Source organism: Dasypus novemcinctus, chromosome 14 (assembly GCF_030445035.2).
Source record: "Dasypus novemcinctus isolate mDasNov1 chromosome 14, mDasNov1.1.hap2, whole genome shotgun sequence".
NCBI classification, from domain to species: domain Eukaryota; kingdom Metazoa; phylum Chordata; class Mammalia; order Cingulata; family Dasypodidae; genus Dasypus; species Dasypus novemcinctus.
In genome coordinates this window covers 60,866,774-60,890,522 of record NC_080686.1, presented here as the reverse complement: position 1 = coordinate 60,890,522, position 23,749 = coordinate 60,866,774, and the positions used below count along the sequence as shown (strand labels likewise).

The 23,749-nt window shown below is 41.6% G+C and overlaps 1 long non-coding RNA gene across 2 annotated transcripts in view; it reads left to right on the top strand.

Moving 5' to 3' along the window:
• The window catches only part of LOC139436412 (uncharacterized), a 32,720-nt gene that overhangs the window by 442 nt on the left and 8,529 nt on the right, over window positions 1-23,749 (top strand). Inside the window, exons 2-3 of one of the 2 annotated variants that reach the window (XR_011645663.1) lie at window positions 147-291; window positions 6,825-7,292. This is a non-coding gene — a long non-coding RNA (uncharacterized lncRNA). Of the gene's footprint in view, window positions 1-146; window positions 292-6,824; window positions 7,293-23,749 lie in introns of those variants that run through there. The other variant, XR_011645664.1, reaches the window with a different exon arrangement.

Here is a 23,749-nt window from a genome sequence, read left to right as displayed (position 1 = left end):
CCTTTCCAGTCCTTCCTACTCCACAGTTACTCCATAGCATCTAGCTCTCTTAATCTTCAAAACTTTCCCTAACATCCATCTTGGGGTTGGGGGTGTCTTATTTCATGCCTGATTCTCTCAATTATCATTATTCTCTTCCCTGCCAGCCCACCAGAAATCAGAAATTGCCCACAAGAAATTGCCACAGCCACCAGCTGGAAGACCTTATGGATCCATGCTCCGCACAGAAGGAGGCTCACAGGACTCCTGGGAACTGTAGTTCTTCTTTTGCTCTGAATGCTTTTCTGACAGGTAAGTCTGGAGGAGAATTATTAATGCAAAAAGCTCTCTTTCTTTATATATTTGATTGATAATGGAAAATGCATTTGATAAAGCTTCTAAAGGAGCCCCTGGGATCAGTGAGAGTGACAAGAAGGGGCCTAAGAGGCTGGGCAAGATCTTTACTTGCCAACTCACTGGGTGGGCAGAGCTCCCAAAAGGCAGACCTTTATGAAAGGCTGGGAAATGGACCTGGTTATGGCAGAAGCAGAAATGGGTGGTCCTGGCTTCGTGGCACCCCTTTAGGAAACTTTAGTCTTGTTTGTAGGCCTCTGGCAAATGCTTCAATGCCACCTGGTATGATTTAAGCCTAGGGGTCAGATGGGAAAAATTGATGAGGCAGTACCCAGTGGCCGGGGATGATCAGGAGCTTACAGGTGGGCCTAAGATATAGGCGAATATGGAGGTCAGAAAGAGGCAGTGACTTGAGCAAGAGGTGGTTAGAAACAGGATGGTCCCTCTGGGGCCACAAGAAAGTAACAATTGTCTATAAATCTAGAAGAAGGTATTGGGAGATCTAGACAGTAGCTGGGACTCATGGGCAGTACTGGAAAAATCAAGGCAAAATTTTTGTCCTAGAGAAAGGAGGTCCCGGACAGGATGGGCACTTCATGCGAAGAATAAAATAAGGGTGCAGTTCCCGGAAGTGGAACCTAAAGCAAGGAGACCGGTCAAAGGGAACAAGACAAAGAGCTTGGTTTTTTTAGGATCAAGGGACACGATCAGAGCCGGATCATAGGATTACTGAGTGAGGTTAAGCCCCCAAAGTGCTGACTGAAGTGCCTAATAGAGGCTACACACCACCTGGTAAGAGCATGGGCTGAATTAGAAGCTGAGTGATCTTGGGAAAGTTACATAATCTCTCCCAGTCTGTGACAGTTTGAATTTGGTGAATACCAAAAAGAGATTATGTTTTTTAGCTAAGCCATTCCTGTGGGTGTGGGGTCCATTTGATTGGACTATGTCAGTGAAGCGTGTCTCAGATTGGTTTTCCACCTTCTTCATGAAGCTTATGTAAATGGAGACCCACACAAAGAGAGACAGAGAAAGGAAGCTGCCATATTGATCCTGCACATGAGATAGAGGACTTCAGGAAAACAGAGAAGCCCCTAGAGGCTGAGGGAGGTCTCAGAGTCTGGAATCAGCAGAGCTCAGAGGTGTGGAAAGAGGACCTGGAGGGGCTGGCCCACGGAGCAGCTCAAGGCTGAGGAGCCAAGCCAGCCATATGCCTGATTGCCCAGCTGAACTCAGGAAGAAAGTGGAAAAGCTGAAACTGAGCGAGCAAGCCCGGAAAGTGACAAGTCCTATGTCTGGACACCCATAGCCTGGTTCCAGGATATGATGAGCCCGGTAGGGAAAGCAGGGACCTTGACAGAGATTGGCTGCCTTCTTGCTTTTCCATATGGCAAGACAACAGGATCACCAGTAGCTGCCTTTGGTGAGAAAACATCTCTGATAGTGCCTTGATTTGGACATTCCATGGCCTCAGAACTGTAAGCTTTTATCCCAAGTAAATCCCCTTTATAAAAGCCAACCTATTTCTGATACTTTGCATCAGCAGCCCTTTGGCAAATGAAAACCGGCCTCTTTCAAGTTAATTCAATCTCTTTCAGATAAATGCTTGGATATCCAAAATTTCTCTTTCTTCCCCATCTTTACTCCAAGATGCCTCCCAGTGTATGGGCGTGCAATCCCTTGGCTGACATCTCCTGGATTCTTGCTAGCTTCAGTTAAAGCATCTTGGTCTGTTTGTCTCTGTGTATCAGCCTCTGTTCTCATGGAATCCTCTGCCCTTGTCACTGGGCCTACCTGACTTTGGATCACATGCTGGGATGTGCCATGTGGCAGAACCCTAGGATCACTGGTATCTGACTTTGGAGGGAAAGCCTCTCTGCTGATGCCTTGATTTGGACATTTCCTAGCCTCAGAGCTGTAAGCTTTTACCCATTTAAATTTCCCATTTTAAAGCTAACCCATTTCTGATACTTTGCTTTGGAAGTACTTTATCAAACCAAGACACAGTCCCAGCTTCCTAATCTCCAAAAGGGGGCTTAGGGAATTAAATCATATACCCCACAAAACACATGTTCAAATCTTGGTCCTGTTGCTCTGGGTGAGAACTCATTTGTATACAGAAACTTTTGAAGATGTTATTGTTAGTTAAGGTATGACCTCCATTTGACTGGAGGCCTCACAAAGAGAGAAAATTTGGGCTCAGCCAGTCAGTAGAAGCCCAAAGTCAGTAGGAACCTGAAATCAGTGGAAGCCGAAGTCAGCAGAAGCCAGAGAGGAGAGACATCACCATGTGAGAGATGACTCCAGCACCAGAATGCTACAGAATTCAGGAGAAAAGTATGCCTTGCCAACATCTTGATCTGGACTTCTGGCCTTCAAAACCCTGAGCTGATAAATTCCTGTTGTTGAAGCCAACCCATTGTGTGATATTTGTCATAGCAGCTCTGGTAAACTAAGGCAGGGGTTAATAATTCCTACCTCATGAAATAGTTATAGCCATTAAACATAATGATATTTGGAAAGTACTTAGCACAATATAGTACAGTTGTAAAACACATTCGCTCTTCTCCTTTTCTTCCCACTACCACCACCATCATTATTATCACATCTCATCCACCCATTCAGAACAGGATTTGTCCCAGAGTCTGGGTCCCTGATTCTGCAGATGAGTGTTGGGGAGATGTAGGCACAAAATACACATACAGGTACCAAACAAGATGGCCCCAACTCAAGTTTGTTTTAAGTCCACTATTTAGCACTTGGAACCCCTATTCATAAAACCTGTATTATCAACAATGGTTGGGTTCCCAGGTAAATCCACTCATCCCTTTTTGTTCAGGTTAAGCACAGTGCTGGCATAAGGTGGGGGTACCTTCTTCACTCCTGCTTATAGCAGCTGACAAATGGCAAAAGCAGATGTTCCCATTCATTCACTCCTGGTTTTAGGGCTGGCCTGCAAAGGGGAGGACTCAAGAGAAGGGGTGGTGGGAATCCAGGTGACCCAGATATGCATTCTTAAAGGTCATGCGAGGACACCTTCAGACCCACACTCTCTTGTTGCCACGCTACAGCCCAGCTCCTGGCAAGTTACAACAAGTGTCCCATAGGGGAAGCCCAGAAGCTCCAGAGATGAGAGCTGGAGCACAGGGGGTACCTGGACCTTCCTTGCTATTATCCATTATCCTCACTCTTCTCTCTTGCTCCTGCTGAGGCCACTCCAATGAGTGGGAGTGTATGTTCCTGCCATTTGTCAGCTGTTGTTAAAGAAGTAAAAGTCCCATCTGAACTTTATTATTATTTTTATTGCCATAGAGGTAGTAAAGTTTCTAAATAAAAGCTTTTTGAGGGCCTCCGAAAAAAATTCCCATTGAGGCTTTAATGATCAGTTTAATTATGAGGCTGTGAATTGGGGCATGACAGCAGAATTGCCACTTCATTTTTGGTCTTCCATTAGTGGAGTTGACTTTATCCTGCCTGACCACGAATGGGCCATGCAATGCAGCTCTGCCAAGGAGCAGGAAAGATTCTCCGGAGGGGGTGGGGGTAGGTTGGTAAATGGGCACTGTAGGAATGTCTAACTTGTCCTGAATTGTTGGAGAGTGGGGAATTCTAAATTAAAGCATTTTTAGATAACTGAAAGCATTTCTTTTCTCTAAAATTGGAAACTTCTAAAAGAGCACTCGTCATTGTTCCATTCTGTAACAGAGTTGTGTCCCAAGGAGCTTTTGAGACATGTAGGGCTATTTGCCCTGGCACTAAATGACCCCCAACTAATGTGGTTTTCTATTTGGAGAGTCATTTGTCTCTTTTTTTGCTGCCAGCTACCACTTCTCAGTGTGTCATCTCCCAACATCTCCCACTCTGCTTATTTGTCTTTTAACTCTGGAAGAATTGAAAATTACCAGGGAAAACCAGAAAATCAAAATGCTGGAGCAGTAACCTTGCATTTCATTTAGTTCTGAGGCAATAGCATTGGATTAAGGATGGTTCTTCCTCTTCACCCTTTAATTGTCATCATGCCACCCACCTCCCCAAAACACAGGCATGCACTCACTGAAGACTAAGGTCCTAACTCACAGTTTTCTTCTCCCTGACAATACTGCCCTTAGACTCAAACCAGGGTTGCTGCCCTGGGATTCATCCTTTAGAATATTCTGCTCCAGCTCTCCTATAGACATGCCCTTTCCCAAAGCTCAAGAAGTCCAAAGGGTCAAGGAAACAAACCCACAGAAAGTCTATGCCCCCTCTTTCAAGGTCATCTTCTAGGTACCTGGGACCCCGGAGTCCCTACCAAGAGGTCCAAGTCCACCCCCAGGGCCTCTTTCATGGATCTATCCTCCACAGGGTGGACAGTGCCACCAGTGTGTGCACTGCTGGTTGGAAGAGCATGGACGGAGCTTGGATGTGCAGATTGGGGTCACACGGGCATAGGAACCAGAACTGCCCCCAGAATGGAACAGAGCCAGGGGTGGGAAGAGAAGGAAAGCACCTCGATTTGTACTCTTGCCCAAATCCCACAAATCTTAGGGATGGACCTAATTCCTGCTTTCTTCTGGGACATTTCAATGGCCTTGTGGATGGCCCATCCAACACACTACTAGCCTTATAGGTACTTGACCACATTAACTCCACATTAACTTCACTTGTACTCAAGATTTTAGCATTGCCCTAAACCTCAGGTGCATTCTTGAATTAGCTGGTACCAAGCACATCAAATATATTTTGCAGACTCAGGACAATCCTCTCCCAGACTCTGTGATCAGAGAGGCACTAAGGTTAGGAAACCCAGGCATCTGTTTCTTTCTCTGGATCCCGTTTTCCATCCCATCCCTACAGCTCCACCTTTTGGGCAAACCAACTGCTTCCTCTCTGATAGCCAACTTTGTATCTTTGATAAACCTAGAGAAGTTTAAAAACACAAAGATTTCTCTAAGGGGTCTCTGCAAAATAGCTTCCCTACATAAAACACACAATGTCTGCACTCAGCATGGTGGAGAGGTGGGGGAGAAATACTTCTCACATCTCCATAGGACAAGTCAGATACCTCTCACAAAGGTCACCCCACAACCCATGGGCTCTCCCTTGCTCATAGGGTCACCACTTGTAGTCCAGTCTTCTCTGGGTCATCTGCTACCATTCCTTGACTCTATTCCTTCCCTCCTTCCATTATCTAGTGCAAGTCCTAACAACTTATTCTCTTGAATGTTGTGCCAGTCTCTCATCTGACCCTTTATTAGTGATTCTCAAACAGGTGATTTGATTTGGCAATGTCTAGAGATGTTTTTGGTTCTCACAACTTCGGAGAGGATGTGCTACTAGTACTTCTAGTGGGCCAAGGCCAGGGCTGCTGCTAAACACCCTACAATGCACAGGAAAAGCCCCACAACAAAGAATTATCTGTCCCAGAATGTCAACAGTGCCAAGGTTGAGAAAACCTGTGCTAGTAGGGCATGGAATTGACACTGGTTGCATTCCAAAGTCCAACAAAAACAACTGAACACAATAATGATTCTTGGTAGTCACAAGCTTGACCCCTGGGTCTCTCTGACTCATACAAAAGGACCAAGCTGGGAATTTGACAGAGGCCAGAGCAGAGCTCTTGGATAATTTTTAGGCTATAATTAACTTTTAAGTACTTTCTCCCTCTTCTCCCTTCCCCACCCCAGCTGCTAACCTTTTTAAAGGAAATTAAACAAACAAGAACAACCAAAACAAAACAAAAAAATCTTTTGTTTATGTCGTTGACTTTTTTTTTCTTTGCTGATGAGGTAAAACAAAATATAACGGAGAAAGAATATCCTCAAAGGCTCCTTCTCAAGATTAGTGGTAGCTCATAGAGCACAGAAAAACCTTGCTTATATGAACCACTCAGAGAGTCAAACACCTCAAACAAAGATGAAATGCATGGTGGAATGCGATTGTCCTAATTTGTTAAGTGTGCTTTCCCTGCTGTGGATAGTTCTGGGTTATTTATTTAAACCTAGAAGTGTATGTTTGAAGTAAGAATATCCCAACCCATATTGTTCTATTTTCCCAGCAAGGGTCATGTTTCTTCTGTCAATAACACAGGCTCAGTTCTCCTTGAGCCCCAAATTGCACTTCCTCATAAGAGACTAAAACGCCACATTTTCCTTGAGATCTTTATTCCACATGACTCTGCTAATGACTAAAGTAAAATTGAGAAGTTCAGGAAAAGGAAATCTCTCCTCCCATCAGAAGGAGTAAACAAACTGAAGAAAAACAAAACTCCAGAAGTTAAAATGTGTAGAGGGTTTAAAATACGTTCCATGAATCTGGAGGATATCCTAATTGACACTTGGACTTCCTTGCCTGTCCACCCAAATACCCTTACAGTCTACAACCTTGCCATCGTGCCCAACACTGACATACCCCCTTCACCATGTTGCTGTGGATTTTCTCTTGACATTGAAAAGATATGAATGCTTATTGAATCTCTAATCTCTTCTCATACCATCTTCTTCTCCCTTCAGGTATGTCTGTACTAAGCTGCTTCTGACTTCCCACATTAGCACACTAGTTCACATCTTCAAGTCTGTGCATGCTATCACCTTGATCTAAAATACGTCCCCTACTTAGCCACCAGGAGACTTCCTATTCACTTCAAAACTTTATGGAGGGAAACGGACTTGGCCCAGTGGTTAGGGCATCCGTCTACCACATGGGAGGTCCGCGGTTCAAACCCCAGGCCTCCTTGACCCGTGTGGAGCTGGCCCACGCGCAGTGCTGATGCGCGCAAGGAGTGCCCTGCCACACAGGGGTGTCCCCCGCGTAGGGGAGCCCCACGCGCAAGGAGTGCGCCCCGTAAGGAGAGCCGCCCACCACGAAAGAAAGTGCAGCCTGCCCAGGAATGGCGTCGCCCACACTTCCCGTGCCGCTGACGACAACAGAAGCGGACAAAGAAACAAGACGCAGCAAAAAGACACAGAGAACAGACAACTGGGGGAGGGGGGGAAATTAAATAAATAAATCTTAAAAAAAAACAAAACTTTATGGAGAGAGCACCTCTATAAAGACATTCCCGACCTCGATGCCCTCCCATACACACACATATTTCCGTGTCCATGTTGCAAACACTGCCATTGCCTCTCTCATCCCCTTGAACTACCCGAGAAGCCACCTGGAGCTTCAGTGAACAATTCCTGTCCACGTCTGTGGCTACCTCTTTCAAGCATCTGTGTCTTGTGGCTGGAGGACTTTCTTTGGTCACAGGAGCACACTCATCCCCATGGAGGTTTGGCCCAAAGTGTCAGGGTGTTAATGCCCCAGAAGCAACTCTTGACCAATGAGGACTAGGAATTCATTATAAGCACCCCAGTTTCCTTACTCCACAGTGAGACAATTCTGAAGGCTGCTCTACATGGTATCTCAGAGAATTCCAAGCAGGACTGAGCCCCATTTGCTCACAACCTGTTTTGATTGTTATTTCCTCCTTCCTTGTTTCACTCTCTCACTACCTCACTGAGCTTCTTTAGATCACTTCCCAAATGAAAGAATGATACCCAAATCTTTTTATCACAGGGCCCTTCCCCCTTTGAGGGGGAATCCAAACTAAGACAGTCTTGCACAAGCTTTCATTATCATGCATTTGCTCTATGTTGCATTTATTTTTTCTTTGTATATAGAACAGCTCCCTGAGGGCAGGTACTATTTGTTATTTATCTTTTATCTTGTCCCTAGTGCCTAACACATGGTGGACCCTCTGTAAATGCTTATTAAAGTGAACTGAGGGGGAAATGGACTGAGGGACTTCAGAGTCTATATATAGATGACCTGGAGGGGTGAACCAGTGGGGGCATAGGAATGAAGAGTAGTAGAAAGTAATTCAGAGAAACTGAGTTGTGAGGAAAAACCAGTTAAATTATTGAATATTGAAGAACTTCCAGGAATGTCAGAAAACGTATCTACAGATATATTTTCTATCTTCAGAAAACAGAGAGGGATGATAAATGAATGGAAGGTAGATCCTGGCATGGGATAGAATCCATATTGGTATTTGAGTGGCCAAGGAGAGAGAATTTCCGGCTGGACAGAAAGGTGGGTCAGGGACTGAACCCAGAGTGAAGGTGGAGGGGTAATTTGGTTATTTTGAAGGAAAGCTCCTTGGGATAGTTAAGCCCCAGAGTGATGTGTCAAATGACATCAAGGATTATCCCTCTGAGTACCTGCTACCTGCTTATATAGTTTCTGCTCAGCAGTGGAAAAAACAATATTTGCTCTCTAAGTGGTTCAACATGTGCTGGACTGCAGACCCATCATGGAGAGAAGATAAAGGTACCACAGGCTCCCAGACAGAAGGATCAGAAAGCACCAGGAGCAGATCACTTGGTGTTTTATGTTTTGTTTTGAGGAGAAGGGATGTTCAGCACTGTTTTGTCACAATGCTTATCCTTCCTTATTTTTTTTTTTCTCTTTGTAGCGTCCATTTGCTTTCATTTGTGATGATGCAGTCTGTCTTGGTTTGTCTTTTGTGGACACCAGAAAATTATATAAAGTATTCTGTTTCTGTGCCTGTAAACTCAGTGTAGATTGGGCCTTTTGATTAGATTGAGTTAAGAATCTAATTAGATTATTTGTAGATCGATTTTGATTGGACTTCATCAATGAAGCATCACACAGGTTGATTCTTACATAAACTGAGAACACACAGAGAGACAGAAAAATGAAGTCACCGTTTTGACTCTGTCTTGTGAGAGAGGACTTGAGGAGCACTAGCAGCCAAAGTTGAAGCACAAAGCCCCAAAGAGGTTGGGCCCAAGGAGCAGCTCAAGGTTGAAGAGATGAGCCATGCCTGATGGCCCACAGCTGAGTTCCAGGAGATGGTGAGCCTTGAGGGGAAAGGAGGGACCTAGGCAGAGATTGGCCATCGCCCTTCCTTGCCACGTGGCAGGATGCCAGGATCACCAGTACCTGACTCTGGTGAGGAAGAGTCTCTGATGATGCTTGATTCGGACATTTTCACAACCTTGGAACTGTAGTCTTTTACCCTAATATATTTCCCATTATAAAAGTCAACCCATTTCTGGTACTTTGCATTGGAACCCTGTGCCACACTAAGACACAATTCTAATAAAAAATCTCTAAAGTGACATTAGTGGCATGATTGGAGAGGCAATGTGAAATACAGGAATTGACACATCAAATGTTTATTGACCATCTACTAAATAACAGGCCATGCACCAGGGACTGAGCTTAAAGTTGAAAAAGATATAATCCTTACCTTTGGGGAGCTTACAATTTAGCAGGACTTGTAGAGAAGGGCATGTTAATTCCACAGAAAGGACAGGGCAGGGAGAGTTTTAGAGGAGAGCTGAAAATGGAACCAAATTTTGAAGCAAAGTAGGGATTTCATCAAGAAATGAAGACAGGACTGACCTTCCAGCTATTTAATCACTTGTTCATTTGTTTTTTTTTAATTGAATATTTATTGAATTTCTGTTATGTCAGGCATTGGGTCAACAATAGTGAATAAGATAACAGTCCTGCCCTTAGGGAATTCCCAGTCCAGTGCCAGAAGCTGACAAGAACCAGGCAGTGACCCTACAGTGAGGAAAGGGCCAAAGCAAGTAGGTTATCACAGGGTGTGGTGGCACTTAGTGGACCTAGAAGATGCTGGTCAGGGGCAAGTGTGAGCATAGTTTCCTGGGGAGATGGCATCCCAACTGAGCCCTGGCAATTGAGTAGGCATTGATGGTGAGGTGTGGGGCACATTCCGGGAAAAGTGACCTATCTGTGCAAAGACCTGGGTGTAAAAGCCTTGTTTATAGGAGGATAGTGAGCAACAAGGCTGGAGGGCTAAGCAAGGGCGGGTCATGAAGGGTTCTTTTAAGGAGTTTGGACTTTATTTTGCTAGCAATAGAAAGTTAACGAGAGGCCTTAAGCATGTGTATATATGATCAGCTTTGCATTTTAGAAAGATTTCTCTGGCTACTGAATAGAGAATAGATTGGAAGGGAGAAGGAGTAGAAAAGCCAGTAGACCAGTTAGAATGTGGCTATAGTAAGGAAGGTGAAACTGATGGGGCCTAAGAGAGAGTAGTAATGGCTGGTAGTAATGGAGAGAAGTAACACAAGTAGTGCATGCAAAAGCCAGCAGGTACCAGATTGCGATGGAACTGAGAGATGCCACATAAAGGGTTTACAGCCCAGAGGGGATGGTGGAAGTGGAGGGGAGTCAAGGCTGGAGCCAAATGTTGGTGGACCTCCAATGTCATACAAAGAAGTGTGGAATTCACTCCAGAGGCAATAGTAAGACATTTAAGTTTTGAAGGAAAAGAGAGTCAAAACTCTTGTGTCTCTGAAGGATGGATTGGCAAGAGAAGAAACTGTAATCAGTAGGCCATTTTGGAGCTTAAATTTTGCATTTTGTCCAGATACAAACCTTGGGCCAGTTTGTTTATTCTTTCTGAACCTGTCATATGGAATCTACTTCAATTACAAATGAATGTTAAAATCTGTAAAATGGGTAAAAATCTACCTTATAAGATTATTATGAGGATTAAATAAATTAATATCCATAAAACAATTAGAGTATTGCCTGGCACATAATAAGCACTCAGTGTCAAACTTATTGATTTATTTTTCTTACTGTTGTGAGGATTAAATTAAATAAAGTATCAAAAATTCTCAGCACATTGATGGTCCATACAAATTAATCAATGCATAATAATTATTACTGTTAGTTCTACTATTTTATAATGAATGTTGAGTTTAATGACTAATGCTATGACAGTGGAGAGTCAGAGGAGGGAACTGTGTCATGAATATCATACCGATACCAACTTTGATTAAAACACTTCCCAAAAATAAAGAGAAAGAGAGAGACAGAGAGAGCACCTCTCTTTTCATTATATCAGAACAGTTGGAGATAAGAAACCTGGTCAATTTACTTTGAAATATTATCATACAGTTAAGAAAAATGGGCATATGGTGAAAATTATTTGATAGGTTTCAAACTCCTCAAATTTCTATGTCTGTGTTGCCTAAAGATTAAAAAAAAAATCACAAATTCTAGTGTAAGTGAAAATCTTTGCCAAAGTCAGCCATTTCTTTCCAGTCTAGATTTTCTTTGCAGCATGGAGGTTTCAGAGATTGCCCTGTTTAGGTCAATGCAATGTAAATTGGTTATTTTTGCCTTTACCTACACACAGAAATGTGTTAGCTCTAAAAACAAAACAACGCAGAAGATGCACCATATTTGACATTTCTGGCTCTTCAGGGTACCCTCTGACAGCAGCGACAGGGACAGGAAAGCCCAGACCCTCCAAACTGAGGCGAGGACTGTGGCCTGGGCCTCTAGAGGGTGAACCAGAGTAAACCTTCATTTCCTGCACAGTATACGCAAACACGAAAGAAGGAGAGCATCCATTTCCATTGTGTCAGAGCAGCTGGAATTTTTACGAGACTAATTTTAAGGTTGTGGCTGGGTGAAGCATTGACTACACCCCACAGGGCCATTGGAGGGTGAATACCATGACCAAGATGGGTCTTAAACTCTGTGAACTTCCCCAGTGGGTAACAAAGAAATAAGCAATAATTGTGCAATCCTGTGAACTCATCTTCCTTTCCAACCCCCAGGTTACACATGTTGGCCGCACCCAAGAACAAAATGGTGGCAGTTGGGCTGTGAGTGTTTACTTAGCAAGTGCTAGTGTCCCTAGGAGTCTCACCAGCTGAATATTCTGTGCTCTTTTAAGGGCTGGCTCCAAACTAGCCCAGAAAGGATCTTACTACTTTTCCAAAACACTAAGAATCATCATTCAGACACAAGAGCAGAAACTGCCTCAGTCCTTCAGTTAAAAAACAAACAGAACTATCTGGGTAGTAAGAGCCTTTTTTCCTATTGTTTCCACTGAATTGTGATATGTTTAAATCTACTGAGATTGTATAAACAAGTCTGAATTTGAAAATATATAAATTTTTTTGCCCTAGACTTGTTAATGAAGCATCAACTTCACGTAACTTGATAACATTTTCAGGGTATATGCACTCTTTTTTTTCTCTCTTTCTCTTTCTCTTCTATTTTAGAAATTATGGTTTTGAATAAGAGATGAGAAATGGAGGAAAGATGAGCTACAGAATGAGAACAGGGCATTTGGAGTTCAGCCCTGATGCGAGGATTCTGAATCCTTGCTCCCTCTTCATGCCCCAAACTAATTCATGAGCACACAGAAGCCTGTCAGCCACATCCGTGGTACATATCTGTGGTTAAAACCACGTTTGTTTGGTATTCTTTGCTAGGGTTTTTTTGCATTTTATTTCCTCTGTGATTTATATACTGATCTTCTCAGAGTGGTTTACAGGTTTCAAGAGAAAGCAAACCTGTAATTTAGTTAAGATACTGAGTATATGGAATAAATCAGGACTAGCAATAAAAGGAAAAAATTTAGAATGTTGTTGGTTAGTGAGTAAGAGCTACACTGTTGGACTTTATCGTGAGGATTCTGTTCAAACATAATCCAATAGATTGGCTCTGAATTCTGTGTCCAATTTCACCATCCCTCATCATGTAATTTTGGATTAGTAACTTAAATGGAAAATTTTGGATTGTACAGAGCCTAGATTCTGGAGTCAGACGGAGCCGTGTTTAAATCCTGGATCTGCTACTTAAATAGATCGTGGCCTCGGGCACATTAATGAAACACTCTGAGCCAGTTCCCTCGTTGGTCAAATGGAGAGGGTAATCCTTACTTTATAAGGTTTTGTGAAGGATAAGGAGATGGCTTGTTTTACATACCTTCCACTTCCTCCTGGTTTTTTTCCCAGCTTTGAAAGTTTAGTACCTGTCATCTACTTGTCTCATGGGCTGCTAATGCCTAAAAACCAGTTTTAGTGAGTAAAATAAATCAGTTCACAATAAAACTATTATGAAGAATGAAGCAGTGACAATGCCCACCAGCTGAGTACTGGTGGGTTGGGTGGGAGTCATATGCCACTTCTGACCTATGAGACCCTGAGCTCCTTCCCGGAGGCTCCATGTCCCCCAAAGCAAATTAGGGTGGGCAGAGCAGTGAGGTGTGCTGTGAATACTAAAGCCGTTCGCAGCGGTCATGATCTCTGATTTAATCCATGACCAAGTCTGTAGTTCTTAAAATATATTTTTATAGGGAAACATTTAAGGACAAGTAAGAGTTGTCTAAGACTGACTTTTGAAAATTCTACTTTCAGTTACTGGGTACAATCTTCTGATTCCTAAGGCTTTATAATGATACACCAGAGCAGATATTCAAATACAGCGCCATTGGGGATCTGGTTCATAAAATGTATCCTTTGCCAAGTTAAAATTCCCTATTTGACATTGTCCTATAGGAAATCCTTAAATATTTGGTTCAACAATCTCAATGCTCCAAAGAAACAATACGTGTACCTGTGCACGTGCATTTGGGATTCAGGGGCAAGCTCTGTTTGTAGTGCATCTCACCGACACTTTAAAGTCAGATAAACTTGGGAAAAAATTCGAAGTTACGTTTTCACAAGGGTAAGGAATTCTGCAGGGCTTTTCTTCCTCCGTCATAAAGAACCAAGGCTATAACAAAGTTTCTCCTACCAAAATTTGATATTTCAAAGGACTTCTCTTCAAGGGTAAATGCTACATCAACATAACTTCTAGAATAAAGGAGGAACCTTTTATTCTTAAGATGAAATGTGCATTCTTTCTTATGCAGCGGGAAGCCTGGAGTTGCCTTGCAGTGCCAGCCCCAGAGACCATGCTCAGGATGATCCCCACAATGTGACGCTCCAGCAAGGGCCCCGTTTATTCCAATTTTTTTTTTTTCCTGAAAACATAGCAAAGTGCCAAGGGCTTGGAACAATTCTAGAGTTTATAGTTGTCAAAATGCACGTATATTTCACAATTAAAGGCATACTGTTAAATAACATTTTAAACTTTTACTGTTTCTTAAAATGCTTCCCAGACTTATTCTTTTAAAGAATGAATCTGTTATTTTTAACAATAACCTAAAAATGCAAAAATTTTGCCAACTTTACAAAGACCCTTAATTTTTTTTACCACAACATCATTTTTGTTAACTGAAAAGAAGATTCTGGAAGATTTTGAGAACTCAGGACTGCGAAGCAAGTTTAAATCCTTCCTATTGTCGAAAAGAGGCACACGCTAAGCTTGTGGGGCATTTTTAACTTTTTTCTTTCTCAGTGTCCTACTGTTTCCATGGGAACACAGGTACAGGTGCAAGCACCTATCCAGGTATTCAGTAAGACTTAGTTACCGTCTCTGTTTAAACTCCTTTGGTTTATATACCAAATGCCCAAAGACATCTCATTAATGGGAAAGTAAGGTCAGTAGGCTTGACGAATCACAATAGAGGTCTAGAGCTGGACTGGCTGAGGCTGTTCTCAGGTTTGTGTTCTTCGGTATGCAGTTTCAGATCCACAATCACCCAGCACTTTCCCAACACAGGATTTCTGCTTTCAAGAACTTCAGAGCTGTGATTTATTGGCACGTTGGGAGTTTGCATCTAAACCGAGGGGCCTCTACCATAACATAACAAATGTTGAGCAATAGGATTTATGATCCTTTAGAGAGCCTTAATTATTTGACCACTACATCATTTTCATTAACTGGAATGAAAACTCTGGAAGATTTTCAGAATTCAGTAGTAATCGTACAGGATATACTGACATCTGGTGGCATTGATTAAGTAAATACTTACAAATTAATAAATAACATTGTAATTAAAACTATTGACTTCATTTTTAAATGTTCAGAACTCCTTTGGAGCTTTCCTAACCTCTTTTTAAAAGGCTTTGCTTTCATCCCTATGCTATTTATCATCTGGCCTACTCCATTGATTTGCTCCTTTAGTAATATGTTATTATTTTAACTCAGGGTTAATAATGATGGATGTGAGTTGTTCACTAATTTAGAGCTCTCATTTCAGTAAAAAGTCTAAATGATAATCAATTTTCAAGGTTTTTTTTTTTTTTTTTTTTTGGTTTTTGTTTTAAGGAACACTTTAACAAAAAATCAGTGTGATCCTTCTAGTTTCCCTGCGCAGCAGCCAAGAGCAGAGAGCTGCCCACAATAAAAATGGGGTATGGTGTGTACAATTTCATGCTACTAAATCATTTGACCTTTCAAAAATACATCTAATCAAATCTAGGAGAGAATTACCACTGTCTCCTTATTAGCATGTCTTCTCTCCAGAGAAGTTGTCCATCAAGAGAAGTAAAACAATAGTTTCCACCCGGCTTTTCAGAGTGAAAAACAAAGACAGATTTTGACTATCCAAAGTCAATGTCAAGTCCATGAATAGAACCAGGGAGTTGCTAAATCTTGATTCTTGCCACCTTTTGATGTGTTTCCATTTAAAATGAGTGACATGTAGTCAATTGTCATGGTTTTAAAAGATCTCTGGAAGGTCTGGCTTTTGCATCAAATTCTGGATGAAAATCATGTTTAAATTTTGTTTCCTCTCATCTCTTCCTGGTTTTGATTATTTTTTAAGAGTAGTTGATGGTCTCATGACACGAGCCTTGTATTTTGTATTCTGTGCCCTGTGTTTTGAATTTTATGTGAAATTGTGGGTTTGATCTTTGACCTCTGTTTACTATAATACTGATTTGCCACTAATTTGATAGCAGGCCATAGGGATCTACTGTAAACACGCTGCTCACTTTACATAGCTCTGTTTTACTCTTAAGTGAAGAAATATGTGTGTAGAATATAATTCAGAGGCTCTTGCAGAAGTAATAAAAACCACATAAGTTTTCAACTTCCCAGGTAGCATTCAGATTAATATAATCACTCACTGTGACACGAAAACCAAGTAAATTGAGAGGAAGTCACCAATGTAAATAGTATAACCAAGCATTTTGTTTTTGCTTGGTCAATATACTCATCGCTAAGCAGGGATATGTGGCATGGACCACACAACGCTGCTTAGCTGGCTGGGGCGCCAAACCCGGGGACTGCTGATCACAGGTATGGGCAGTGTGAGAGGTGAGATCAGCCCCGAATCATTTGCTTCACTGGTGACCTGGGAAGGACCTAGAGGAGAAGCGGGGCCTGTGAGTGAGTGGGGCAGGGAGCGGGCTTCCTGAGGATTAGGTGATCCTGCCCTGCAGGGGCACCAGACTCCTCAGGTGATACTTCCGTGAAGGGTATTTCTCATCCATCCGACTTCCCAAAGGTAACTGTGTTTTGTTCTTAATCCCATAGCCAAAGAAAGACGAGAAGGCCCTTGGGGAAGCTTCAAGAAAGGGTTTGCCTTGTTTTAGTTGCACCCTTGGGGCCCTGGCCTCAGGAAGGCAGGGATATGCAGAGGCCAACACTTTGGGAGGAAAGCACTGTCTTTGTCTTTCTCTTTCTCCTCGTTAAGCCGACTGCCTGTGACTCCCTGGCCTGAAAAAATAAAAGGTACGAAAGAGTTGCCTTATCAGCGTATCTTCCGAGTCTTAATTGCCTATGGACTGGTCTGTGCTACGCCCAGTGTGAGATCATTCAGCCCTTATGACTGTGGCCTTCGACTAAACATGGAGCATCTGTTGTTACCCTTGGAAATCTTGGATCTAATAGAAAATAATTTGCTACTGAAAACACAGTTCTGATATTCAACCTGACTTCTCTTTTTTCAATTTCCTCTCATTTCTCTTACTCATATTCGAAGATAGCATGAGAATGAAATCATTTGTTTGTCCAGCAAATATTTATTGAGTCCCTGCCTTCCTTATGCACAGTGCAAGGCATCATGGAGGAGAAAAGAAATACATGGTTCATAGACGTGCCTCAAAGAGCAGGCAGTCCTGGTGGGGCTATGGGACATACACACGTGCAGAGCTAAAGACACAACATAAATAGCCAGCAAAGTGAGAGATGGCAGGAAGCATGGTAGGAACCTGAGGAAAAGGAATGGTGTCAAGAAAAAGTGCCTGAGGGGAAGTGGATGTGGCTCCAGGATTGGGTTCCCGCCTACCACATGAGAGGTCTGTGGTTCAGTTCCCAGTGCCTCCTAAAGAAGACAGTAAGCTGGTATGATAGGCAGGCACAGCAAGCTGACACAAGAGACACAAGAAGGAAAACATAATGAGAGACACAATAAAAGTTTGGAGTAGAGGTTCCTGTTGCCTCCTAAAGAGATGGTGAGCAGGACGGAGAGCTGGCACAACAGGCAGGTGTGGCAAGCTGATGCAACAAGATGATGCAATGAGAGACACAAGAGGAAAAGCAGAATGAGAGACACAACAAAGCAGGGAGTGGAGGTAGCTAAAGCGACTTGACACCTCCCTCCTACATCGGAGGTCCTGGGTTCATTTCCCGGTGCTTCCCAAAGAAGCAAAGAAGATGAAAAGACACAGCAAGTGCAAACAATGAGGGGATGGGGAAAGAGAAACAAATCTTAAAAAAAAAAATTCCTGAGTTCCCAGGAGGAGAAAGAAAGTGGTAAGGCCTGGAATGCTTGGGAAAGGTTTCCTAACAGAGATAGCAATTGAACTGGTACTGGAAAGATGGCGTTCCACGTGGGCAAGGGGGAGGCACTCCATGGGGCAAGAGCAAAGAAGATGCAGCTAGGCAGCTGGCATGCTTGGGGGACAAGTCTAATTTAGAGGGCATGATTTTTGAGCAAAGTTTATGGTGCGGGCGACAGAAGTTCCAGGCCTGCCTCAGCCACTCACTGCTGCGTGGCCTTTAGCCCATCTGTTAAGCCAGCTGTTCCTCAGCTCTATCTGTAAAAGGGGGATACTAACTCCTCCTCTGACTTATGTAAACATCAAGTGAGGTAAGAAAATGCTTTGTGATACCAGCGTAAAGGACAGAAGAGAGACAGCTTGAAATGCCAGCCTGGGTTTGACTAATCCTTTAAGCAATAAGAAGCCCTTGATGATCTCTGAAGAAGGGAGTGAGTGACATGATGAGCAAGGTGTCAGGGAGCCTAATTCCTTCCTCCAACTCCCTCCTGCGACCCTGCCATCAGTCTCTCTTCTCTGCTGACAATTCCCTGTGATGTCAATTCAGCATCTCCTGCAGCCCCGCTCTTGGGATGGACTGCATGCCTTGAAAAACCAAGCTATGTAAATCAAAGGCTTTCCTCTAGCTCAGTTCTCCCATTCACTTGAGCCTATCTATTGGAATTTCTTCCAGTTTATTCACATTTCAAGATACTTCTAGCTGTATGCAGAGCATTCTTGAGCAGCACCACCCGAAAGCAACTTGTTTTACAATGTGCTGTCTTTGGCTGGGCAGCCTTAAAGATCATTAGCCCTTTTCCCAATTTCCCTGCCTTGCTGAAATCAAACACACTTCTAAGCTATTGTGATCTTTTTAATATCATCCACTTTTGGAAGTGAATCAGTTTCTGAATGTTTACTTTTTCTTATATTTGAATTTCTCTTTATTCACTGAGCTACTAAACTCATACTACAGAGTGATGAGTCATTTTACTGTAACAAGTTGGAAAATCATGGGCTCCAAAACCTAAATCAAATACAGTTAATTTTTAAAAACATATTATCCAGCTTAGGTTTTCTTTTCTTTGTGTGAAACAAGTGAAAAGTTTGAAAAAATGGAAAAGGAAACATCATCTAAAGTCTTGCAACTCCATGATCATTTCTATGATTTTTAGTTCTTAAGGGTCTAGATGAATGAATAAAAGAAGGAAGAAATTGAAATCAGTGGATCTAGAAAAATGTATTTCTTTTTACATCATTCACCTAGTTCTAGAATCAGCAAACTTTTCCTGTAAAGGGTCAGATACTAAATATTTTCAGGTTCACAAGCCATACAGCTTGGTCACAACTACTCAACTCCACCATTGTGGGGTGAAAGCAACCACAGACAATATTCGGGTAAATCGGTATAGCTGTCTCCTAATAAAATTTTATTTACAAAAAGATGCAGTAGGCAGATTCGGCCTGTGGGCTATAGGTTACCCACCCCTGGTCTAGTTTACCTGTTCTCAGGCTTTGATGTGCATCAGAATTACCTGAGCAACTTATGACAGATAAAGATGCCCAGACCCTAGATTATGATTCCATTGATTTGGGCTGGTGCTTGGGCTGGGCCTAGCACTCCCCCGGTTATTTCAATGCATTAAAGTTTGAGGACTGCTCTTTTTCCTTTAAAAATTAAGATTTTTATAAAGTCCTATATTAAATACCAACATTTTGATAAGACACTCATAAAAGGAAGGTTAAGACAAGAGAATCAAAGTTTGACCACTGAAGATTAGCATATTTAAGTAGAAAAAATAATTTCTGCTTTTCAAGAAACTTTAGGGCCCAATAATATTGCTCTGTAATTCTAGCTGGCATCAATTTCTAGAAATCATCTGGTTAGATGACATTTAAATAAATCAAGGAACAATAGTTATGGCCAGATAATATTTTGGATTTAGTTGAAGGTATAAATTGAATTTCAGTAATCCCAACAGATTTTAAAAGGTTTATCAGCCTTCCAGCCTCTAAAATAGTTTACTACTATTCATTAAAATTATCATAACCAAAAAATTACTTAATAATAAGAGCTTTACAACCCATAAAATATCCCATTTTTAAAATCATAACATCAGTTAATACTTTTATAAATCTGGTTCCAGACTCTTTCCAAAAGCTTGTTGAAAGCTACTTTGAAAAGCAATGAAAAGATAGAAAATATTTTTTTCCATATAGAAATTGTGAGAAGCATGGGTCCCACCCTGTACAAAAGCATTTCTCAAACAAAGGAAAAAACACTCAAATTATAAACAGATGGGCAATCACATGGCAGTCAATTAAAATATATCAGGTGAGGTCTGGTTCCAAATTTGAATTCCATTTTTGTTGGCTAACCACACAGTTTCCTTAACAGTGAGATGAGCTGCTACGTGGAACTGTAAGCTTCAGCCCATTCTCTGTCCTCCCCTCTCTGGATGGCAAGGACAAAGCCTGCTGCATACACATAGAACTTGGCACCTACAGAGGCTTACATTATTCTTGAGCCCATCCATTGGTTTGTGGTGATGGATGAAGGAGACAACTACAGCCCTTCTTGGCTAGTGGATGAGTTTCCATTTAACACCCTCTGTTATTCAGCTCAAAGCTAATAATTTTTCTTTTATTATTTTCCTTCTTTTCTCTTAAAAGCATGCTGCCTGCCTGGCATACTGTACAGATACAGCCTGGATAAAATTTGAGTTCAATTCTTGAATTTTAACACTAGATACATGCACATAAATTCCTCACTTCAATTGTTGATAAATGAGAGAATAACACTTTTAATTTATTTAATTACAAGACAATAAGCAGGTTAATTGTGACTGTAAGGCAGTCAGTCATTAGAACAGATATTTTAGATTGCTTTTGTAATTGATACAAAGCTGTTTTAAATATGTGGTTAAATAGTGCCAGACTTTAATGCCTTTAAATGATTTTATGTTTGCATTTGGCAGATATAACCTGACTTATAAATGCTTAATAACATAGTAATAATCCTAGTGAGTGTCCAAATCCTCTTAAAACCCAAGGCACCCCCTCCCTATGATGACACATTGAGTACTCCCTGGTTTTAATTTTGAAAAGCTGCTAATCCTCAACTCATCCTCACTAATGTGAGTACTGGTGATCGCACAGGTTTTGTTCAAAGTAAGGTGAACCACACAGAGAATGTTTCTGTAGCCTCTGTGATCCCTGACAAACACTTCTCAAAAGTAAACTAGTGTCTGCCACAGCCCAAAGCTGCTGATCCTGCTCCAGTACCTGGTGAGCAAAGCCCATAGTACTCTGGAACTGATTCTTGGAGGTCAAACTTGTAACTGGATTTCCCCTAAAGACAGTGGAATAAAATTCCTTCAAGTTTGCTTGATTTAATTTTTTCCCAAAAGAGCCAACATCATGGCCCAAGAATGTTGGTTTACTACCAAACTGATATTTTCTCTTTAAAGTCATGATACTCTTAACCAATTATATTCCTCCAGATTGTATTCCCTCTGTATCTGTCTTCGATTTGAAATGAACCCCTGTATTTCTATCATACTGTAATCCAAGAAGAAGCACATTCACATCACATCTAACATATACATTTCCAAGACTTCCATTGTGCGACTTTCACTTTTGATCCCTAGGTTTAATAATGAAGTGCTTATTTGTTCATGACATGGGGGAGGGGTTTTTTTTAAGTGGTTGCTTAACTTTCTATGTAAAGTTCTACTAAACTACTAAAAATAAAACAAGGAGCATCTTGCTGAAATCATTTGGGGTTCATTTCTAAAATGAAAGTGAATAAAGTAAAATAAAGAACAACCTGTTCATCCTAAAAGACCATTCATATAAATGTATATTTTTTCCTTTCCTTTCACTCTTCTACCAAGCATCAAACTATAGTATATCAATATCTCAAATAAACAAGGTTCCTCAGTTTTGAAACAAGGAAAAGGGAAACACAAAAATCGTCTTCTTGGGGGGAAATGTATGCATTCATTTCTCTCTTCTCCAGATGAGGAGCCATCATTTTTTAAGCCATGCATTCTTCCTTCACTATTCTACCTGTCAAATTCCTAATCACCCTTCAATACCCTACTCAAATTCTACATAATCAATAGTATTCTCTACCTTCCTCAAATCCGACAACTACACTTTTTCTGATTAGCCTTCAATCGTTCTCTAACGGTTTCACATCTGTGGATTTTGTGGCTTATCCAAGATTACATAACTAGCAAGCACCTGCAAGGAGATGAGACTCCATGGCTGCTGCTGCAGATTCTAGGATCTTTCTCTCCACACTGTGTATTTCCTTGAGCATTGCTCTCTGCTCTTTGCTCAAAAGAAGATAGAGGTTGCCCTTTCCCCCAAAATACTGTAACTTAAGTAGTTCATGTTCTGTGTCTCAAAGTTATCTTTTCTTTCTCCTTCATTCTCATTCACTTGCTAGACAAGTATGGATCTGTCCCCTCTTTTTCACTCCCAATGCCATCTCCCTAATTCGCAACTTCTTCATCTCTCCTCTGAACAACTGCAATAAATATCTAACTGATTTCCTCACCCCCAGCTGTCTCTCTGTCCCAATTTTTTCCTACGTTTACCCCTTGAAGCCAGGGGAGTACAAGTGATGATGCCTAAGCACAGGAGACTGGGCTATACAAGTACCTTGACCTTAAACAGAGGGAAAACCAACATTTAAGGATAAAGGCAGAAGAGACTTAAAAAAAACAAACAAACAAACAAAAAACAATGAGAAGTATAGGTGGGAGGGGAGAGAGAAGAAATATCTTGAAATGATATCCTGAAAGCCAAAAGAGCTGAAGCAGGGAGACCAAATACTGAAGAGTTCAAAGAGGATATTTCTTTATCTCTGATACATTCTACTTTCGTAACATCTATCTTCTTATCTCCAGCAAGAAATACTTAACTTGAAAGCAAGGGGGGAAAAAAGATAGCTGCTTAATTTTGTTTTTTAATAATTAGCTGTACCTGCCAGAGTAATGATTCTCAAAGAATTGAAAGAGTAGGAGGTCAGAGAAATACTAATCGGGTTGTAAACCTAGATCCCAGGAATGTACTAAAGGTTCTTTTTATATGAGCAATAATTATTAGTGCACCAGTCTCAGCCCAACATCCTTTATAAGATTTATCCAACAGTGCAGAAGAATAAGTGGTGGATATTTTTAACCCCAGGTAGACATTTAGACTTTCTCTGAAGACAACAGGTATTCATCTTATAATACACACATTGCATCCGTGAAACAATGTATTTCTCATTTGACCATACTTAAAAATTATTTGCAGTGGAATCAAGAAATGTCAGAATAAGCGACTATTAAAAACTCCTGGGTACATTTAATCTCGAACAAAGGTAATCAGCCTCTAAGAAGTTTATACATTACAAAATGAAAGCAGTGTTTTGCAAACTGTTGTTTGCAAGCCATTAGTAAGTTGTGAAATCAGTTTAGAGAATAATGACTCCTAGAATAAAATTTAAAATGTTAGAGTGCTTCACAAATTGTAAGAGAGTTATTTCATGAAACTTTGGTTTGTGTGGATATATCTGCATTTCTGTGTGTACTGTGTTACTATGTAAAATATACTTCTTATGTGGTACAGTCAAAAAAAGTTTGAAAACCTGATTCAAGGCAGTATAAAATGCTTCCTGTTGCTTAAAATAAATAGCAGCAGCAAATTCCATCAGATTAGACTGCCTTATATTGTCTTACCTATAGCTGAAATAGTTACTTTAAAAAGATACCTTGGGAAGCAGACTTGGCCTGGTGATTAGGGCGTCTGTCTACCACATGGGAGGTCCATGGTTCAAACCCCAGGCCTCCTTGACCCGTGTGGAGCTGGCCCATGCACAGTGCTGATGTGCGTAAGGAGTGCCCTGCCACGCAGGGTTGTCCCCCGTGTAGGAGAGCCCCACGCGCAAGGAGTGCGCCCCGTAAGGATAGCCACCCAGCACAAAAGAAAGTGCAGCCTGC